Source organism: Giraffa tippelskirchi, chromosome 1 (assembly GCF_054371585.1).
Source record: "Giraffa tippelskirchi isolate mGirTip1 chromosome 1, T2T-mGirTip1v1.2.pri, whole genome shotgun sequence".
Classification (NCBI taxonomy): Eukaryota; Metazoa; Chordata; class Mammalia; order Artiodactyla; family Giraffidae; genus Giraffa; species Giraffa tippelskirchi.
This window is the reverse complement of record NC_137275.1, coordinates 9,593,505-9,616,641: the sequence shown is the minus strand read 5'-3', so window position 1 is coordinate 9,616,641 and position 23,137 is coordinate 9,593,505. Positions and strand designations below refer to the sequence as shown.

Sequence of the window (23,137 nt, the reverse complement as noted above, 5' to 3'; positions counted from 1 at the left end):
TGAAATTCACCAGAGAGAGTTTGTCATTGCACACTTTTATGTGCTTAAACCGTTTCTATATGTCAAACTAGTAACATGAGTGTATACTCAAAACTGAGAAACTGAGCATTGATTTCCAAAAATGTTCTTTGAATTTCAGTTTTATGAAAATGAACTAATATTATCATTTGTTTTTGCCAGGTAATGATGATCAAAAGATGAAGTGTTCCAAAAAATTTATTTAATTGCAGTATAAAGTTAAACAAACCTTATACTTATTAAACAAACCAGGTTAAACAAACCTGGTTTAAACCTATAAACCTTAAACCTATAAGGTTAAACAAACAAAAAAATATGACCATTTGAGGTACCACAAACCTTAAATTTATTTGAAATTTTTACCCTAACTAGTAAATAAACATTTGATCAAGTACTTTACATAGGCTCTATATTCAGAAACATTTATATGTGAGAAGCATTTTTCCATTACACAAATAAGTAGATATATGTCATTCTCAGATAAATAATTCAGCACTGAATTTTGTATGGAACAGCTCAATAAAAAATACAAGAATTAACATTGACATAGATGTGAAAGAAAATATGTCACACTTTTAGTTTCAAATCAAAGGAGAAATTAACTGTTTAAGAAAAAAAGGCAAAGTAAATATTTCAACTTTCAACATGTATTTTTCCAATGTTGAATTAAGAAATATCTAAAATGTTATACTTCTTTAATATATTAGATATCTATGCCATAATTAGGCAAAAGAAAGTTTAGTTATATTTTTGAGACTTAATTTTGCTGATCCCTAATTCTTATGCATATAATCTTTTTGTCACTAAATTTGAAAACCATCTATGATTTCAAACAATTCCTAGAATAGTAAGCCTAGATTTACCTATAATTAACACTATGCAAGTTTATAGAAAACATTTTTCGGAGATTTTTAAAGGATTGGGATGCCATCCAAAACAACTTAATGACAGAAATCCTAAGAAGACACTAAAATTAGTCATTTGCTAAAATAAAAGATCAATTCCCCATTTTAAAATATTTTCAGCTACTTATTAACAGAATAATGATAAAAATATTAACTCTTTAGGTTGTAATCATATAATCGCACTGATATTATTTAATTAAATTTAAATTAGAGATTTCAGATATAGAGAACAGATTGGTAGATACAGCAGGGGTAGGAGAGGGTGGGATAAATTGAGAGAGTAGCTTTGGAACATATACATTACCATATGTAAAATAGATACCTAGTAAGAAGCTGCTGTATAACACAGAGAGCTCAGCCCCATGCTCTGCAAAAACCTAGAGGGCTGGGTAGGGGGCAGGGGAGGTTCAAGAAAGAGAGGGTATACGTATACTTAAGGCTGACTGGAATCAAGGTTGCTGGGAGAAATATCAATAACCTCAGATATCCAGATGACACCACCCGTATGGCAGAAAGCAAAGAACTAAAGAGCCTCTTGATGAAAGTCAAAGAGGAGAGTGAAAAAGTTGGCTTAAAGCTTAACATTCAGAAAACTAAGATCATGACATCCGGTCCCATCACTTCATGGCAAATAGATAGGGAAACAATGGAAACAGCGAGAAAATTTATTTTGGGTGGCTCCAAAATCACTGCAGATGGTGACTGAAGCCATGAAATTAAAAGATGCTTACTCCTTGGAAGAAAAGCTATTACCAACCTAGACAGCATATTAAAAAGCAGAGACATTACTTTGCCAACAAAGGTTCGTCTAATCAAAGCTACGTTTTTTCCAGTAGTCATGTATGGATGTGAGAGTTGGGCTATAAAGAAAGCTGAGCACTGAAGAGCTGATGCTTTTGAACTGTGGTGTTGAAGAAGACTCTTGAGAGTCCCTTGGACAGCAAGGAGATCAAACCAGTCAATCCTAAAGGAAATCAACCCGGACTATTCATTGGAAGGACTGATGCTGAAGTTGAAGCTCCAATGCTTTGGCCACCTGATGCAAAGAGCTGACTCATTGGAAAAGACTCTGATGGTGGGAAAGATTGAGGGCTGGAGGAGAAGGAGACGACATTGGATGAGATGGTTGGATGGCATCACCGACTCAATGGACATGAGTCTGAGCAAGCTCTGGGGGATAGTGAAGGACAGGGAAGCTTGGCATCTGGCAGTCCATGGGACTGCAGAGAGTTGGACATGACTGAATAACTGAAAAACAACAGCAGGGGTGCCCCATGGCTGAAAAGGGATGTAGAAATGAAAGAAAGTAGACGGAAGACTTCATCACCTCTACTTGCCAATTTGTAGAAAGAACAACCTGCTCTCACCCACATCCTGCTATAGGAGATGAAAGTGAAACTGTTAGTTGCTCAGTTGTGTCTGGCTGTTTGTGACCCCATGGACTGTAGCCCACCAGGCTCCTCTGTGCAAGGGATTTCCCAGGCAAGAAGACTGGAGTAGGTTATCATTCCCTTCTCCAGGGGATATTCCTGACACAGCGACTGATTCCAGATCACCTGCATTGCAAGCAGATTCTTTACCATCTGAATCACTAGGGAAGCTGCAGGAGGTTCCAGGACAAAGAATAACAATTTTAGAAGCTATCTTTGAGAGTGAGATGTACACATACTTGATAAATGATAGTTACCTGTGACAACAATCCTGCTTCCCCAAGCGCTTCCTGTGCCTGGAATCAGCATGCCTTCTGTCCTCAGACAAAATGAAAACTCCCGAGTTATTATAAAACAGATACCCTAACCTTAAGTGTATCTCAGTAATCGACTAATATTTGATATTGAATTGTACTGCTTTTATCCTCTCCTACTGATAGTAAAATGACTAGGAATAATTACATAGACAGTTATCTGTTAACATTTCAATTACAGCATTATGAGATTTGCTTAATTGTCTTCACTGGAAGTTCTAAACCTCAAACTTGTAAGTGGAAACCCACTATATTTAAAGTGAATCTACCATTCACTACTTCTATGTACCAGGTTCTGAACAGGAAATTTAAAAATTAACTTAAATCAGTTTTCTAGTAAACAGTAAGAGGAGAATAGAAGAGTGATCTCCCATATTTGAGCAATATTTTATGTGAAACCACACAGCATAAAAGTGGGAAAAAGAAGAAGAATGTCCAGAGCCTAATAGCCAGGGTGAAGGCCAGCTTTAATATCTACAAGCTGGGTGAACTCGCATCCGCATTTAGGTTCTTTGTGAATCAATTTTCTTCAGAAAATGAGAATAATAACATTAGCTAGCTCTTGAAGTTATCTTAAGCAATAAATATGGCTCAATATACGCAAATAATTTAAATCAGTGGTTGGCCCAGTGTAGACTCTTTATGTGAGTTAATTAAATAAGTTAAATTAATAATCTCAACCCCTACTAGTTTCATTGCTGGACACAAAGTGTAAAGCAGTATGTGCAGATATTCAGAGGCCTTTGTTCTGTGTTTTTCTTTTTTTTGTTGGTTTCATTTGGATTTTAATTTGCTAGATTTTCCTTTTGTTCATTTTGTTGTTGTTGAATTCTTAACATATGGGGAAACTGAAACTCAAAATAAATAACATCAATCAAAGCCAAGTTTTTTTTAATTCTTTCACAGTTTCAAATTAAGACTATGGTGAAGAGGCAGAAGATATCAATGACTATTGAATATCATATCTACCTTTTACTGTTAGAAATATGTAATTATTTACATTTCTAATGAGAAGTAAATATCTTGGCAAATATTTGAAAATGTTTCACAATGAGCTTATGGGTGACGGGTTGTCTCTTCATTTGTTAGAGATTTCATTTTAAATGTTGAAAGTCTATAAAATATTTATAAACTATGACTATCATTTTTCCTCATTATGTATATATATGTATCTTTAATTACTTGAAATCTGTTTTTTATGTGAAAAAGAGCAGCCAAGATTGTCTCAGAGATTTACTGCTTACATCTTCAACTCTCCTAATTGCCAGTGCCATGATTCTTGAGTCTAATTTGACTATTTAAAAGTTTGGGAGACCTGAATAAGTTATTGAGATTTCAAGTGTCAAGTGCATTTGTGAAATACCCAACAGAGCTAACATTTTAACAAACATGAGCTTTCCACCAAACCTAATGTGTGCGCATAAGGTAGAAAGAGAATTGTGCATAAGGTAGAAAGAGAATTGCCCATTTCCCCCTCACCTCCACTTGATCAGATAATGGGTAGGTCACAGTAACTGATATCAGCTTGAATACTACTCAGCCCTTCCAGGAGAGAGGTAATCATAAAAACATCCATTCATTTTCTCCCTCATTTGCTTCTTCTATCCCAAACAGCATTGAAAGGAATCGATAAGAGCTGTCCAACATGCAGGTAACAAGTAGAGCAGTTACAGGCTCCATTAGGCGTAGGATGACGAGTTAGATTGAAACTCCACAACCTACGTTTAATTTTCTCTATAAGAAAAGGGAAATGAACACTGACTTAAGAGAAAAATCAATAATATAATTAACAGGATCTCATTATCTTGTTCTGTTAATTAGTCTAATGCTTCTCAATTACATTTGAAATTTGGCTTCTTATTCCCAAATTTTGATATTTAAAGAAAACATGATGTGATAGAATTCATTTATATACACTGATAAATCATATTCACAGCTTTTCCTTATCAAACTATACCCATTCCCAATAGAGGACCTCGCACACATTCAGTCATTTGAGGAAGCAGTGATTTTCAGTAGTGTGATTTCCTCTCAATGCCATTTTGCTTAAATAAGAAAATCTGTGTGAAGTGGCTTTGTGCCTATGGGTAATTTGTTTGAAGTTTAAAATGTCAAATATTGGCAAGAACTGTGGTAATTCTGTAAGTTGGAAAAGTAAAGCAAAATAGGTGTTGAGTCTTCATTCCCCAGGGAGGACCTAATGTTATTTAGCAATCCCCATCCTCTGGTCCCCATTTCTTAAATGACACGTATGCCAGCTGGTATGTAGATCACAATGAATGCAACTATCACAGCACAGGAGGCCTTTTAATCATACTCGAGACTAAAAATAGGAGCCCTATCTATTTTCTCCTCTAGTCTTTTATTTAAAGGAAAACCTTAGGGAGAAAACACAAAATTCACTCATTCCTCTGAAACAAGGAAGCAAATACTGTTTTATTTTAGTGCACCTTCAAGTGACTGTCAACCAGCTGAATGCTGTTCTAGAAACATGGCATCTGGTTGGAAATATGAATTTCAGGGCCAACCGGTATATGTTCACATGAGGAAGACATTTTAAAAGGATGCTGTGAAACATGATGACTGTGGAATAGTAAAATAATTTATGTTTAGCCTGGAGACAAGAAGTCTCAAATAGGGTAAGTTAGTTGCCTTCAACTGTCTGAGAGGATGATACACTATTAAAAATAATAGTAATGACAAATAATTTTTAATGTTTCTCCAGAGGGCCAATCTGGGCTAGAAGTACAGAAATTATAATGAAGGTAATTTACAAGAATTAGACTAGTCTACCAGTAAAACTTTCTTCCTTATGAAAGACGAGTTCTTTATTCCTTGGAGACATCCGTGACAAGGCTAGAGGGCTAGCCTGACCCTTACTCATTAACTTCTTTTCAACTAGAGCTATTCCCTCCTGAATCACAGGGAAGATATGATGTATGGTAACTGCCTTTTTATTCATCTTTGTGCTCTCTACCTGCATGCAAAAAAAAAAAAAAATTCCTAAATATCTGAAATAAAAGCAAAAGTCAAGTGAAATGCAGATGTATTAATAGTACATCTCTCCCATATTAAAGAATCATCCTCAGATACAATGAGTGAAAGTGAAAGTCACTCAGTTGTGTCCGACTCTTTGCCATCCCATGGACTATATAGTCCGTGGAATTCTCCAGGCCAGATGACTGGAGTGGATAGCCTTTCCCTTCTCCAGGGAATCTTCCCAACCCAGGGATCAAACCCAGGTCTCCCACATTGCAGGAGGATTCTTTACCAGCTGAGCCACAAGGGAAGCCCACCCCAGAAACGGATCCTAAACTGGATCAGAGTTTGTAGTAAATTTGTGTTCCCCAAAATTGTTCCAAGACAAACTACACGTGAAAGATGGCCAAATATTGTAAAAAGCCGAAAACCAAAAAGCATCCAGTGGTCAATCCAGATTTGGGAAAGAGGTTATAAGTGAAAATAAGCATAATTACTTGACTGCAGACATCATGAGAGCTTCCCTGGTGACTCAGTGGTAAAGAATTCTATTGCGATGCAAGAAATTGCCTGCAATGAAGGAGATGTGTGTTTTATCCCTGGCTCAGGAAGATGCCCTGAAGTAGGAAACAAACAACCTACTCCAATATTCTTGCCCAGGAAATTCCATGGACAAAGGAGCCTGGCAAGTTTACACTCCTTGGGGTTGCAGAGAGTCAAACACAACTGAGTGACTGAGCACATTTAATATGTAAAGAAAAATGTGAATCATTAAAATGGAGCTTATATAGACAATTTTACTAAATGATTTTTTAAGTCCCCCACCCCCAACTTGAGGAACACCTTTAGATTCTAGATTCTAGTGATCAGATTCTAGTTCCATACAATGAAATTTGGGAAGCACTGAATGAGTTCAAAGGTAAAGTTTATCTGACATATGAGGATATATTCAAACAGTGACCAAATTCATCTCTAACTGCACATAGGGATTGCACTTTTAATTTCAGGAGGAAGCAAGAGTGAAGGGGACTCAATTATAACAACACAAGTTATTTGTCTCTGGAAATGTGTACACAGTCAGAAATCAAGCACAGAATGCAAGATTCAAGTGCCAAGAACACTGGAAATGTTGCCCTATATGACAGTGGCCAAAAATGGAGATTCAACTTTTGGAATGAAGCCATGACACCAGATCCAAAGATAAGGAACAGAGACACATTGCAAAGAATAGTTGAAAAGAACTGTATTTTGTTGCCAGTGATGCTACCTTGCAAGGCTGAAGGTGTCGAAAGATTGTGGTGGAATGGGCAATGGTCAGAATAAGAGAGCCTTAATCACAGTTAATGTAGCCCCAACAAAGTCTAGTATCAGATCACTTTAATGTAAGAAGCAAAGCAGGTGTCTATTCTTTAAAGCCTGTCTATTTTAGTAGAGTTGTCTAGGAGACATACTCTGACATAGAGATCTGTGTGCAGAGAGTTTACTGGGGAGTGTTCTCAGGACCCAGGCCTATGGGGGAATGAAGGGCATAGTACTGAGACGAGAGAGAAGTTATACCCAAGCCCTTCTTCCTTCTCAGAGATAAATAGAGGCCTTAGCTAATTCTAGAGCCCTCTAAGAACTCAAACATTGATATGGCCCTTCAGAATTTCCCCATCTTCAGACACAGGGTCAGTCTTTTAGGCCAGTTTTTGGAGTGCGCTGCCGACAGATGTGTGACATTGGGGGAAGTGGCTGTTTTTGGCTGAGGCTAGTTCTTGGAAATCAGCTCAGCTATGGCTGTGGACCACAACACAACCAGCAACTGGTTAAATGTGTGCCTCATTCTGGAAGGAAGTATCTGCGTGGCTCATCAGTGTAACCACTAGACTTGGTCAGTGTGCACAGAGTGGAAACTAAGTCTCAGGGAAGAAGACTATCCTTTTAACATTTTTGTTACACGTAAAGTGAAAGTGAAAGTGAAGTCGCTCAGTTGTGTCTGACTCTTTGCGACCCCATGGACTGTAGCCTACCAGGCTCCTCCGTCCATGGGATTCTCCAGGCAGGAATACTGGAGTGGGTTGCCATTTCCTTCTCCAGGGGATCTTCCCAACCTAGGGATCGAACCCAGGTCTCCTGCATTGGAGGCAGACGCTTTAACCTCTGAGCCACCAGGGAAGGTAACCATCAAATACAGAGAAGTCAACACATGTTAAAACTACTCCTATTCTAAGGAAGAAACTCAAGTTTTATGTGCTCACTTGTTTCTGATTCCTTGTTTTAATTTAGAAAGTAACTTTTTCTCCCATTTAATTTGTATGATATGCATATAATTTTTCAAAATAAAAAAAGTTGAGTCAATGTCAGAAAATTAATACATTTTCATAGAGGTACTACCTGTAGCTATTACTATAATTACATATACCTTAGGCTATAACTCTGAGAAGGCAATGGAACCCCACTCCAGTACTCTTGCCTGGAAAATCCCATGGATGGAGGAGCCTGGTAGGCTGCAGTCCATGGATCGCTAAGAGTTGGACACGACTGAGCGACTTCACTTTCACTTTTCACTTTCATGCATAGGAGAAGGAAATGGCAACCCACTCCGGTGTTCTTGCCTGGAGAATCCCAGGGACGGCGGAGCCTGGTGGGCTGCCATCTATGGGATCGCACAGAGTCGGACACGACTGAGGTGACTTAGCAGTAGCAGTAGGCTATAACTATGAAATTATTACCCAAATATAGCAAAGCGATTTGATGTTCAAAAAATTAAAAATTGAATAAAGTAAAACTGAATTGGTAATAATCAGATAAAATTATAAATTAATTATAAACCCTTAGAGTGAAGTATGGGCTTCCCTGGTGGCTGAAGCAGTAAAGAATCTTCCTGCAATGCAAGAGCCGCAGGAGAGAGAAGTTTGATCTCTGGGTTGGTAAGATGCCCTGGAGGCAAAAATGCAACCCACTTCAGTATTCTTGTCTGGAGAATCCCGTGGACAGAGGAGCCTGGCGGGCTACAGATCATGGGGTCTCAAAGAGTTAGACACAACTGAAGCAACTTAGCACACATGCAGGCACAGTGAGGTGTAATGAATGAGTTACTCATTCATTATGAATGAGAAGCGAATATTGAGAAAAGCAGTGGATTAAAAACCAAAAGCTGTAGGTTCTAGAATCTTTTAATGCATCTTTTTGATGCAATAGCATCTGTTCATGCAGTAACATTGACAAATCAAAGTTATTTGGTAAGGTTCAGCTTTTCATCTGAAATTAGCCCAACAACACTTTCACAAGGATCATTGTTGCAGGTTTTATTCTTACAAAGTGGTTAATAAAGAATAACAAATATAAATATTAATAAAAATTGTATTGAAGATACTGTGTCCCAGGGCTTTTCATGTATGTTCTCATTAAATATCATTTTAACACTGAGGAAATAGAGAATATAGGTTAAATCTAGAATAATAGTTAAGAGTGTGAGATTGAAGTCGGAGTGTCAGGCTAAAACCCTGGCTCTGCTCTCTAGTTTTGTGATCGTGGGTAAGTGATGTAGATTTCCTGTGTACAAGTTTCCAGCTCTGCGGAATGGAAGTCATAATGTCATCTACCAGGACTGCTGTGGGTATTAAAGGGGGTCATGTGAGCAAATGCCTAGAACAGTGGCTGTTAACTATGGGATCAACAAATATTAGTAAATATAAGTTTGAACAAAATGTTACTTGGGAATTCCTGGCAATCTGGTGGTTAGGACTCTATACTTTCACTGCTGGGGGTGTGGGTTTAACACCTGGTAAGGAAACTAAGATCCTGTGAGTCATGCAGCACAGCCAAAACAATAAATTTAAAAAAATAAATAAATAAACAAATAAACAGTCAAATAAATAGAAAATGTGGCTTATTTAATGTTACAAGATCATAAAGCTATAAGATTAAGAAAGTGTAAGCTCAATTACAGAATCTGCATGCCTAGAACATTCGAAACATCATGCATTGTTATTAAATACAAAGGGTTCATGAAGAAGACTAAAGCAAGAAAAGTCTATAACACTGAAGGCAGATTCCTAAACTCTCAAAATATATTACACTGTGATGGTAATTGCCACGGGCTCTCCATTTATCCATCCTGAGACCTTAATATGTGACCTCAGTTTGTGAATCTATATTATGGAAATAATATTAAGACCTACCTCATACTTAAGAATTGGAGAAGGAAATAGCACCCCACTCCAGTACTCTTGCCTGGAAAATCCCATGGACGGAGGGGCCTGGTGGGCTACAGTCCATGGGGTCGCTAAGAGTCGGACACAACTGAGCGACTTCACTTTCACTTTTCACTTGCATGCATCGGAGAAGGAAATGGCAACCCACTCCAGTGTTCTTGCCTGGAGAATCCCAGGGATGGCGGAGCCTGGTGGGCTGCCGTCTATGGGGTCGCACAGAGTTGGACATGACTGAAGCGACTTAGCAGCAGCAGCAGCAGTATACTTAAGAATTAGTTAAATGAAAAGCCACATGGAAAGTTCCATCCATAGCTATTGATTAATAAAAGCAATCACTCATTATTATGAGCTGTTTTCTTCTTTTGGGCAAGGCGTTGGTTCCAGGGCAACATCTGGAAGGCTTTGTGTGTTAGTTGCATGCCTCTGTGCTAAGCTGCTTGTCATGTCCAACTCTTTGCGACCCCATGCATTGTAGCCTGACAGGTTCTTCTGTCCAGGGGATTTTTCAGGCGAGAATACTGAAGTGGGTGCCATGCCCTCCTCTATGGTTGATTATCTAAGAGGAGAGAGAATTGATCATTGTATCTCTTTGTCAGTTTGTGGGGGGCTTTGTTGTTTGCTTGTTTTTTTCATTGATTCTCACAGCAACACTGTGAACCAACTCTTTGCCATTTTGGTTGATCAAGGATGGTCAAATAATTTCATATGGCCCAAATTAAAACTCCATTGCAGTTAAGGAAATAGTATGAATAGATTTAAATAGCCTCTGTACACTCACATTTGTAAAGCATGGCAGAGGTGTGAACTATTCAGTTTTGCCTGTTCCAGATGCATATTCTTTTCATTTTCTTTCTCGAAAACACCCGCAACACCTTCATTTCAAGAAGCATAACAGTCGTGAGCTTTCTTTGTTCCAGATATATCTGAGAGAAACACACTAATACTCAACAAGGAATAATTACTGAAAAATAGTCTTTCTTCCAGTTTAAAAGTAATAACCTACAATTATTCCATTCCTATTTTTCTAGCCTCAATGCAGAGTGACATTTTATGCTCTCAAGTTAAACTATCATTTGACAGCTTATTGAACATTCAAAGAAAGGCTGAGGCAAAGTCTGAACTTTGCCTTCTCAAAACACCTCTCAGAGTGCTAAAAAATGGAAGCTCTGTTGTTTGTTTCCGCTACATCACAAAAGCACTATCCCTGAGATGAGTTGGAATCCCTCAGCCTAAATTGTGCAAGCTACTGTGCTGAGCATCATATTGTTTGTGGGAAAATCTCTCACCTTTATGATCTTCATTTCTGCCTAATCGTCTAAGACTAGAATAGCATGCTGGGCCTAAGGGGAAAATTTTCCATTGCTACTGAAAAGATAAATGCTAGGAACCAAAATGAACCAGGCTCATTACCACCTTAAAAAAAAAAAGAGAAAAAAAGAAAAACATCAAAGAACAGCAAATTGGTCTTCAGAAATGATATAAGAGCATTGACATTTTTAATACTTCTCCCTTTCAATTGTGGCAATTTTACATCAAGGTTTTTATAACATGCAATACAAACACTTACAGATGTTTAAAATACTTTGTGATGCTTAATATTTTTAACTATGTCTCCCCTGGAATCTGTACTCTTCAAGAAAGGCAGCTATTTTTTAACCAATGCTGAATAAAAGTGAACAGAATGATCGCATTTAAAGAAGCATGGCAGTCATTCATTTACTTTGCTTTCAATCTGTATAGTAATGGCTCTAATGTCACTTGATGAACTGTGAAAATGTCCCAATTTTTAAGAATCAGTAAAGGCAGGCAGCTTATGTGATGTTTCAAATATCTGATGAGCTGCTAGATGACAGAGCTGAAGGGATGATTGATTCTTTTTTTTTTCAGAACCACATACAGTCTACAATAATAAGCCAATTTCTTGCTAGTGACTCATTTACAGAAGCAATTTCTAAACATATTTTCATTAGCTGCAATGAGCATTCTCAAGGTTTCACATCTTAGGCATCAACTTGATGGGCTGCTAATTCACTAATTGAGATGGGTATTTTATGAGTAGCAAGGCACTGTAGTTACGGATCATCAAGTATGAATCCCATGTAGATAAAATCTATTATTCACAGGAGGCCTATGCACTTGACTTATGCATTTGCAGGAGAGGCTGAACTTAAAACTGAGCGGAGAAGAAGAATCCACATTTAGACTCTAATTTCATAAAGAATACACATAAGTCTGTTGGCTCAGAGCATGACCTAACTGTGATGCTTATAGGTGCCAAAGTGAAAGTGAAGTCACTCAGCTGTGTCCAACTCTTTGTCACCCCATGGACTGTAGCCTACCATGCTCCTCCGTCCATGGGATTTTCCAGTCAAGAGTACTGCATGGGTTGCCATTTCCTTACAGGCACCAAGCATGACACAAATGTTGAAGGACATTGGCCTTACCCTCTGGGAGTTGAACGATAATATGTACTCAAGATACTAGGAGCTAATGATGAACTTCATATCACTCAAAGATATCTTGAGAACTGGTTCATCAATATAAAAATAGATGAATATATGTATTAATACATATAATAATGTAGAAAGTCTCACCTTAAAATATTGGATAGAAGTTGAGAGTCTAAGTGATGCATAAAACTCAAAGTTAATCTTAATAGTTATAGTTAACACATCCAGGAAAATGAGTTCAAAACTCTGTTCACCTCCTACCATCACTTTTCTTTGTTTGCAATGACAACAGAATAGATACTCCAAGAAAATGCACTCTCAAGAGTAAAGTCTTTTGGCTCTTATTCCAGTCTGGGCCATTATCCTGGTTATTGGGCCTGGATAAGAGCTGGCACCGAAGTTTCTACAAAATTCCTGGTCTTTTATATTTTCTGTAGCCAAAAGAAGCAAAGAGATCTCTCCAGCAAGTGGTAGCAGTCCTGTTGGACTCTTGCAACACCATGGTCTGTATCCCCACCAGGTTCTTCTGTCCATGGACTCTTCCAGGCAAGAATACTAAAGGGGGTAGCCATGTCCTTCTCCAGGGGATCTTCCTGACCTACAGATTGAACCCAGGTCTCCTGCACTGCAGGCAGATTCTTTACCATCTGAGCCACCATGGAAGCCCCTAGTGAAAAGAGGAAGAGGACATCAAAAGGAAATATTAGAAATCCCTTAGTAAGTTGCCCTCACTGTGTCCTTGATCTCCATATTGATGCTTCACTGATGTCTAGTGCTAGAACATTCTTTACCTCATAAGACAATCCACACAAATTTTTGTGGTAGTGGTGGTGGTTTAGTCACTAAGTCATGTCCGACTCTTGCGATCCCAATTTTTGTACTTTTTTTTTTTTTTTTGGCTGTGCCCAGTAGCACACAGGATCTTAGTTCCCTGACCAGGGATTGAACCTGAACCCTCTTCATTGGAAGCTCAGAATCTTAACCACTAGACTGCCAGGGAAGTCCTTTCCCAACTTCCAGTAGCACTTTAATTTCAAACTTTCTCTCTGTAACCATCATCTCTTGGTTATACATATTCTCTGTAGAGACTCTATTAAAAAAAGTTAAATATTTCTTTGTTAGGATGACTTTCCAAGTATGTACAAAAATCTTTAAAACAGCTTTCTTCTCCAAGTTAAATATGTCCAGCTCTCTCAACTGTTCCTCACACAACTTTGTTATAATTTATGTCTCTTTTGTCTGCCTTTGTGCCACGTTCTGTTCTGATATTCAGTTCTGATGTTACAGAACTTTGGTTGTTTGCCAAATATTCCATTGTTGTTCATAAAGTTTTGCCTTTAGGATGCAAAATTCATAGCTAAGATCTACTGACCCTATAGTACAAAGATACTGCAGGAATGCGGAGAAGATGTTCGTTATTGAAGGACTTTTCACAACTCTGGTTTGTAGTTTGCAAAAGTAGTATATGGTAATTATAATAATAATAATAATGATACCAACAATGATAATAGTATAAACAAGAATATTTACCAACCATTCATTTTGAGAATGCAAAGACTAGGATTCGGAAAGGTTGACTGTCTCGCCAAAGATCACTCTGCTGTAATTGTCAGAACTGAGATCAGAAAGCAAGTCTATCTGAACCTCAACTATTATTCAGTGTTTTTTCCACTACTCACACACTCACTATTCACACATACACACACACACACACACACACACCCGCCACACACACACACACACATATTTACCCCCAAACAAAATATATCCTTCTTGACCATTTAACTCTTGTGAAGGCAGGCTGATTTCATGAGCACTGCTTCTGTCAATGGAAAGCGAGCAGTGCCTCCAGGTGAGGTACGCTGCCAGCTCAGTTTCATCATGGTGCATGACAAAATGAGAACAGTGTTCAGGTCTTTGCAACTCCATGATTTTAGATACAGTATGAACTGGATTTACTGAATTGGCGGTTTTGAATCCTAACTCTGTAGCCTATTAACTGTGTTTTTAGGCAAGTTACTTAACAGCCATTGAAACACAGTGGTTTTGACTGTCAACTAGGTTAACACAGGTTCATTGATGGAGATTGTCATTAAATGAGAAAAAAATAGGAGAGTATTTGATACAGGGTCAAAACCAGAATTGATTGTTGAACAACTGTGAACTCCGATCTATGTTGCTGGTAGACTCTGTCACTTGGCATGTTAAAAATATATATATGCTTATTTTCTTATTTGTCTACATAACTTAGTGTTGAGGAATCTGAGGCTTTCCTTTCTCCATCAATCAGTGTCTCCTTGCAGTCTGCTGAGGTTCTGTGGGTTGTGGAACCTGACCTCATCTTTCTCCCAGCCACACCTGCTATCCAGCTTCATTCAATATGAGCTCAGCTTCTCAGCAGCAAGCCTTGTGGTATATGAGCCCCTATCAAGCAGGGATATATTAGGCTAACCTCAGTATCTATCTGGAGAAGGCAATGGCAACCCACTCCAGTGTTCTTGCCTGGAGAATCCCAGGGATGGCGGAGCCTGGTGGGCTGCCATCTATGGGGTCGCACAGAGTTGGACACGACTGAAGTGACTTAGCAGCAGCAGCAGCAGTATCTATCACCCTAAAATAGTCAGAGTTCATCCTGAAGTGGAAGAAAGAGTGGGATCTAGACTGGCTGAAGGAAATAAATGAGGAAATTATGGAGACAAATGTTGTTGTACTGGGAAAGTTGGGAGGAGTACATGAGACATTCTTGGAAAGTATGAGAAAAAAATAGATACCTACACTGTGGTTTTTATGAAAGCAATAGTAAGTGAAAGTGGAAGGGTTATTCACTCAGTCATGTCTGACTCTTTGTGACCCCATTGACTATAGCCTGCCAGGCTCCTCTGTCCATGAGATTCTCCAGGCAAGAACATTGGAGTGGGTTGCCATTCCCTTCTCCAGGGGATCTCACAGACCCAGGGAACGAACCCTGGTCTCCCACATTACAAGTACGTTCTTTACTGTCTGAGTCACTAGGAAAAGTTGGGAGGAATATATTACACATTCTGGAAAGAAAGAGAAAAAATAAAGACACAGTATGGTTTTTATTAAAACAGTAGTAAGCGCTAGTCAAATAGACTAAAATGATAAAGTGTAGTTTTGTCCGCTCAGAACCTCAGGGTCACTAAATTTGAACGAGAGCAACTTTACAATGTGTCAAAAATCACAGAAGAGGCCAAACACACATGTATTTTCTTTCCCCCTCATTGTTTCACCATGCTTATCAACCACAACGCGCACTGGTACCTGCTCAGTCTTTTATCCAGCTTCCAGCTGATAGCTGACCTTTTCTTAAGTTATCAAGGACTGCTTGAACATTCTTGAAGAAATCTAGGTCATTTAGATGTGTGGTCTGCTTTTTATGAGAAAAAAATACGGTAAGAGATAAATCTTATAATTTTGATGATTACAAAATGCCCTTCCTTATACTCTCAACAAGCTCTATGAACACGTGTCTTTTGAAATAAAACAGAAACGGAAGACTAAGGAAGACACTGCTTCATTTTATCTCAGTCATTTAAAATGTTTATTCAATATTTACTATTTTCCAGGAATTGTGGTAAGCATCCTAATAAGACCTAGGCAGTTGCAAATATTTCAGAGACAGAGAGAAAATGTGTTGTTGTTTAGTTGCTAAATCATGTCCAACTCTTTTGTGACCCCATGGACTGTGGCCCACCTGGCTCCTCTGTTCATGGGATTTCCCAGGCAAGAACACCAGAGTGAGTTGCCATTTTCTTCTCCAAAGGATCTTCCCCACCCAGAGATCAAATCCTCCTCTCCTGCACTGTCAGAATGTTATTTACTACTGAGCCACTTCTGTTGTGATAAATTTTATGACTTTGGTTTTCTCAAGCTGGTTTGAAGAAAAGCTCACTGAAGATTCTAAAAGGGGCAAGATTCATAGACAACTGGCTACGTGAACTAGAATAAAAAATTAAGAATGACTTTGGCTTACGGCATATGGACAATTTTGGAACTAGCATTATTTCTTATAATTATTGCTAAAAGTGTCTATTTTCATATGAGTGTATTTAAGTTGCATACTTGGTTGTTTAAAGACCTTAAAGCTTAACAAGGGCTTCCTTGATAGCTCAGTTGGTAAAGAATCTGTCTGCAATGCAGAACACCCCAGTTCGATTCCTTGGTTGGGAAGATCTGCTGGAGAAGGGATAGGATACCCACTCCAGTATTCTTGGGCTTCCCTTGTGGCTCAGCTGGTAAAGAATCCATCTGCAATGAGGGAGACCCGGATTCAATCCCTGGGTTGGGAAGACCCCCTGGAGAAAGGAAAGGCTACCCACTCCAGAATTCTGGCCTGGAGAATTCCATGAACTATCGATGGTGTTGCAAAGAGTTGGACGTGACTGAGCAACTTTCACTTCACTTCTCTTCACTTCACTTCAAGCTTAACAATTTCTTTCTTACAAAATTTTCCTTCCAAAAGGCCATTGAAATATAAACAGTTTGCATTTACCACGTATGTGTGTGTGTGCTCAGTCCCTCAGTTGTGTCCAAGTCTTAGTGGTCTCATGGACTATAGCTCACTAGGTTCCTCTGACCATGGAATTTTAACGTAAGAATACTGGTCTGGGTTGTAATTTCCTACTGCTGGGAATTTTCCCAATCCAGGGATCAAATTGGATCTCTTGTGTCTCCTGCATTGGCAGGTGGATTCTTTACCACGGTGCCACCTGGGAAGCTCCTTGCATTTACCATCGTATTTCATTTTTTTAAGGCAAAAAAATGTTGTAAGTTTGGGAAGATAACAATAGACAGAGTGTATAAGAAAACCCCTGTCTTTTCTATTGCTTCTAACTCTACTACCTCTCAAGTAAATAAACTCCATCTCTTTAGGAAATAATTTAAGAATTAAAGGATGACTTTAAACTTTTCCAGTGGTGCAAAAATCCCATCAACACGGTGTTATTTCTGATCACCACTAAAAAAAGAATAACTTGTTGTCTTACTCTACAAATCACATCTATTTATGCGTCCCTCATACAAATCCAAAAGCATATTCTGTCATCATGTTAAGTTCACTAAACAAGAATGTACCGAACAGCTAAGGGGAAAGAAAACTGCTTTAAAAATGGACATTGCACGGTGCTCTGTTTTATGTTACAAGATGGATTTCAAAAGTGTAGACTTCAGTTGGAACTCCTTTTTCTTTCAGTTGAAGCCCGTAAGGGGCCATATAGCATGCAGAAATGATGTTGATTTGTCCTGTTTACATGATTTCCCCCACCATTTGGGATCTCTCACTCTACAGCAGCAAAATTATGAATTACTTAGCTTGCAAAATAAGATGTTTGTAGTCTTGACTCTGCCCATTACACTAGCTGCATCTCATCTTACTCTCTCCATCACTCTCAAAACTTGTGATATATGGGCAGAGACCTAGGATGAGTCAAACCATCTTTCACCTGATGGTCCTTGTGCATGTTGTTTTGTATGTTTGAAATACTCTTCCTCTGGAGCCTCACATAGGTGACTTTCATTTTTATTTCCTCATGTTAATTTCACCTCATCTGAAAAAAATTTTGAGCCTTCTGAAGTAGGACCCAGCTCTTTTCTCTGTCATGTCTCCCTGATCGGTTGTAGCAGTAACATTTGTGATGACGATTCCACATGACTGTTGGGGCAACACAAACACCTTGATAACAGTCCGCTCCATCCACTGTTCTGTTCACCTCATTTTGTCATCTCTTTAAACATCTTTATTAAGAACAGAATGCACGTTTTTGGTTTTAGAGTTGTAGAAGAAAGCATGCAAGTGCTTACTATTTTGCCCTGGATGTTTTGGGTTTGATATCCCTGTCAATATAGAATAGCAACATCATTCTCCTTTTGTCTCTTATGACATACTTATTGGGCCATTACCCTTTTCCTTTGCTTGAACTCACAAAAAGGAAAGCAAATCATGAAAAACTCACCATCAGTAGGTGATTCACTTTTCAAGCATTTCTTATGGAGATATTTATGAAAGCACCAACAAATAAATAAATGACCACTCCTTCTTCTAATATTAAATTTTAGAATATATTAGTGATATGTTGATAACTTTATGGGAAAATACAATAAACAATTTAATAAAGTAAAGGTTTAGTGAAAGTCCTGAAGAAGGCGAAGTTTTGGACAAAATCATCAGCTATCTTATTCAGACAGTTCTTTTCAAAAAATATCTGAGTATAGGTAGTTAAATAGGTCATCTGTGCCACTGTGCAGCATGTAGGACCTTATTTCCCTGACCAGGGATTGAACCCAAGTCCTTGGCAGGGAGAGTGTAGTGTCAGAAGCACTGGACCACCAGAATATTTCTGGTAAATTGTTGTAGAGCACAGAAAGTCATTTACCAATTCATTTTTTCTAAATTAGGATAGCTCTGATATCAAAGTTAGTAAAGAGATCGCACATACATGACTGCAAAGTAAACAGTGAAAGTGTTAGTCACTCAGTCATGTCTGACTCTTTGCGACCCCATGGGCTATAGCCTACCAGTCTCCTCTGTCCATGGGATTCTCCAGGCAAGAATACTGGAGTAGGTTACCACTCCCTCCTCCAGTAGATCTTCCTGACCCAGGGATCGAACCTGGGTCTCCTGCATGGCAGGCAGATTTTTTACCATCTGGACCACCAGGGAAGCTCCTTAAGTATAAGCAGATGTACACAACTATAAGATATACACAACTAAAAGCCAGCCTCAAATTAAGTAGATGTACAAACCCAGTTATATAAAGGCACCCAAAAGCCAGCAGTAAGTTAGATAATTATCTTCTATGGGTTTGCTTCTGCATCTATAAATTTCAGATTATAATATTTACCACTCAGTAGTAGCCATAAAAAATACCTGCAATAAAATTAGCACTCTATAATTGAAAAAGAATTTGACCTGCATTAACTTATGACCTGTGCTTAGTGCTGTGTGTGTAGCAATGTCCACTCCTTCTAGAAGGGCAGGGTTACCTTCAGACAAGGCAACTGACCTTTTCCATTAAATCATTCTGTGTCCAGATGGGCTGAGAGTGAGAGTTCCTTGACACAATTTTTCATTCTGTTGTTTCCTTTATTTAAGAGTAAAAGAAGGTAAATATCTTTGGTGCATGAAAGTGCATCTGTCAGGGAGGGGAGGGAGTTAGGCTTGCACCAGGGCTTATCTTTTTTCTAGTTATGCACCTAAAAGTTCTTTGCCCACAAAGGTCCTCTTGCTGGCAAAAGCAATCCACAGCATGGCATGCAAAATTATGTTCTTCTTAACCTGACTTTGTAGTTCATTTCTAAATCAAGCCCAAGCTCATTGTGAAAGGAAAAACAGTCAAGGTGAGAGGTTCTGAAAACAAATGTGAATGGTGTCTTTCTTTATCCTCTGGTCTTTCCTGAAGTTGAGATGGTAGTTTTAGGGCTTTTATTATACCACTCATCATCAGGAAGTTCTGGATGCTAAATTATTTTATGAAAGTCCCTGGGTTATACTCCTATGCAATATGTCACTTTAATAGCCTCTCCTAGCTTTTACAAAAGTAGTTTTTAACATTTGCCTTTTTATTTATTTATTTTCGCTGGAGGGAAGGGAGTGGGTGTAGATTGCATAATAGATGATACATGAACATTATTAAGCACAAAGAAAAGGCAACAAAGGTATTGTTGACGAAGAAAATACATGCACGCATTTATCAAAAACCTTGCTGCAAGAGAAATGAATGCTAGGAATTCCCCTCAACATTCTCTATGGTCTTCTTTTGTTCACAGTGGGAGGACAGAGGGCAAAAACCAAACTTATCATGCATCAACCGTGGTACATGCCAATCAACTCTAGCATTTAATACATATATATATGTATATATTTATTCATTCATTTATTTATTTTGGCTGTACTGGGTTTTCACTGCTGTGTGAACTTTCCTCTAGTTGCAGTGAGCAGGATTACTCTCTAGTTGTGGTGCACGGGCTTAGTTGCCCCAGGCGTGTGGAATATTCCTGGACCAGGAATCAAATCTCTGTCTCCTGCATCGTCAGATGGACTCTTAACCATTGAGCCAATGAGAAAGCCATTACATAGTGAGATATATATTTATTTATTTATTTATTTATTTATTCATTCATTCATTCATTTTTGGTCACACTGAGTCTTTACTGTACACATGGGCTTTCTCTAGTTGCTGCTCTTCCCCATGGCGCTGTTGCAGAGGAGAAGCCAATTGTGACTCCACTTTGGAACTTCTTTGACTTGCTTTTAGTTGCTTTTGTTATTATAATCTTACAGAATGGTCTGCCTCAGAGAATCCTGCCCTTCTGTCTGACTGCTAAACGGAAGTGCCTTTGTTCAAAACCCTGTCCATCTGAAGATGGCTGGAAGGAAGAAATGAACACATCTCCTGCCTGAGACTTACCGTTCTAGAAGATGTTTTGTAAGATGTATGGCCTTTTTACTTTGTTTCCTCACATCCCCATCTCTGATCTATGAAAGAACCTGGCATCCAGACTCTGGTAAGATGGTCATTTTGAGGTGTTCACCTGCCATCCTCTTGGTCAGGTGGCTCCCCGAATAAAGTCTCTTCCTTGCCTCAACCCCTAGTTTCTCAGATTCCTTGGCCTGTCATGGGGCAAGCAGTGTAAGCTTGGACTTGGTAACGGAGTGAGTGTTTCTCTTGTTGCAGAGCATGGGCTCTAGACCTGCAGACATCAGTAGTTGCAGAGTGCAGGCAATGCAGTTTCAGTCCCTGCCCTGGGAGGATCCCAAGTGCCACGGGACAACTAAATCCATGTGCCACAACTACTGAACCAGCATTCCAGAGTCCTTGAGCTGCAACTCTCTAGCATTTTAAAGATGTGATTTGTATTAAGTCTTTCAAAAACGCTGTGAAGTTGTACCGTTATCTATAGTTACAGATGCTTGTATTGTGTCTATGAAAGAATAAACAATGCACCTATTTGTTGGAAGAGGTCATTGGAGGGATGTGATGGCTAGTGACTTGTGAGTCAGACATGGACAATCAGAGACTTCCCACCCCCTCCTCAGCTTTGGAATGTACATTCCACCCATATTCCCATTGCCAGAGCCTTTTCAGGAATGCAGACTTGGAAAAGTTAACAGTAAGATATGGGTGAGATGCTCTTAATTGAATATGTGACTGAAGTCAGTTAAGAAGAATTAGTGGCTCAGTTGTATCTGACCCTTTGTGAACCCATGGACTGTAGCCCACCAGTCTCCTCCAACTTCCAAGGGATTCTCCAGGTAAGACTACTGGAGTGGGTTGCCATTTCCTTCTCCAAGGGATCTTTCCAACCCAGGGATGGAACCCGGTTCTCCTCCATTGCTGGCAGACTCTTACCTACCTGAGTCACCGGGGAAGCCCAGGGAAGTCAGTTAAGGCCTCTATATAAATTTTAAGGTTCTCTTAGGTAGGTGTGAGACCTACTCAACTTGCTACCACCTAAGATAAGTCTTGTCTTGTATGTAAGTTCCCTTGCTTGTTAAAATTGCCACCTACCAGTCTGGAGATGCCTGCCTCTTTCTTTGGTCTCTCCTTGCCCTCTGTGTGTGAGACAAGTCTCAAATATCACCCAGGAAACTCTTGAGGTTGCAACCTAACACAACTTATATTCCCAAATCTGTGCAGTGCTGTAATGTACTATTAATCATTTTCTTTGCTTGGGAGCATGGTTCTATCCCACTCCAAATTCCTGAAGCAATCCTGACAGTTTTAAAAAATCCATGTAGACTTGTCTTTCCAATTATCTTCCCCTATTGCTACCCAGGAAGCAAGCTTCATTACTGAAATTCCAGGGGGTCCACATACTTCTAGATGGAGATCACAGGAGACACCAACACCAGGGTGATGAGCATTGAAAAAAGTTTAATTGTGATCCAAAGTAAAAAAAAAATCCAACAAGGGAATCAAAATTTACCCTCAAACCACAGTCACGAGAAGCAGATTTTAAATCTAAGATCATAAGTAAAAAAAAAGAAAAAAAAAGCCAAAGAAAAGTGAGTAAAAATAAGAGTGATTGCATAAACACCTTGGTCTATTATTTAGATCTTACTTTTGTACTTCATAAAGAAGATTTAGTTCTCTCAATTTTTAAAGCTTAAAAACTGGAAGGGTTATTTAGCCTTAATAAATACAGTGAATATGGGGACATCAGCTTGCCCACAGGACTTCAGGTTTTTCCTCACTCCTACGGTGATACCCCAGCCCTGAATACTAGAATGGAGCCTCAGTTTTCCCACTCATCCATAGATTCCTGAATGGGACAGATGCTCTTCTCTGCAGCTTTATACTCTACATTAGGATTCTGACAAATACTATCTCAGAATTGCACAGCAGAAGCCTATTGGCAACATTTGATTTTCAGATTCATATTAATTTGCCCAGTCAGTTCTAAAAATAGATTTAGTTCCAACATCCACCTATCTGAAATTTATATAAACTTAAATCAACAGGCCAAAAATATCTTGAAAAATGTCTGAGATATTGTAATGCTTGCCCACTTCCCACAAAATAAAACTGGCTGAGGCTGAGTTCTAGCTGACCCCTTCCTAAAGGATATGCGTGCAAACTCCGTGACATCACTGTCCTTCTCATTCCCTTTGCAACAACTTTTCTGCATCACTCATTTGCTCTAGCTGCCTGACCGCTATGAGAATTTGATTTATTGATTCTTCTTTCAGGAGCACACCTTGCCTCTGGCTTTCATGCACACAGACCACCTGGAATCATGCCGTCACCACTCCCTGACTTTGAGTACTATTAAACTATGCACACGTCTGCTGCTCCACAAATATGCACACGTCTGCTGCTCCAT

General features: G+C 39.0%; 1 non-coding gene across 1 annotated transcript; it reads right to left on the bottom strand.

Annotated features, from left to right (window-relative positions):
• Positions 1 to 7,731: 7,731 nt before the first annotated feature.
• TRNAW-CCA (transfer RNA tryptophan (anticodon CCA)) lies at positions 7,732 to 7,803 on the bottom strand. Its single transcript has one exon. It is a non-coding gene; the product is annotated as a tRNA-Trp (tRNA).
• Positions 7,804 to 23,137: the final 15,334 nt, after the last annotated feature.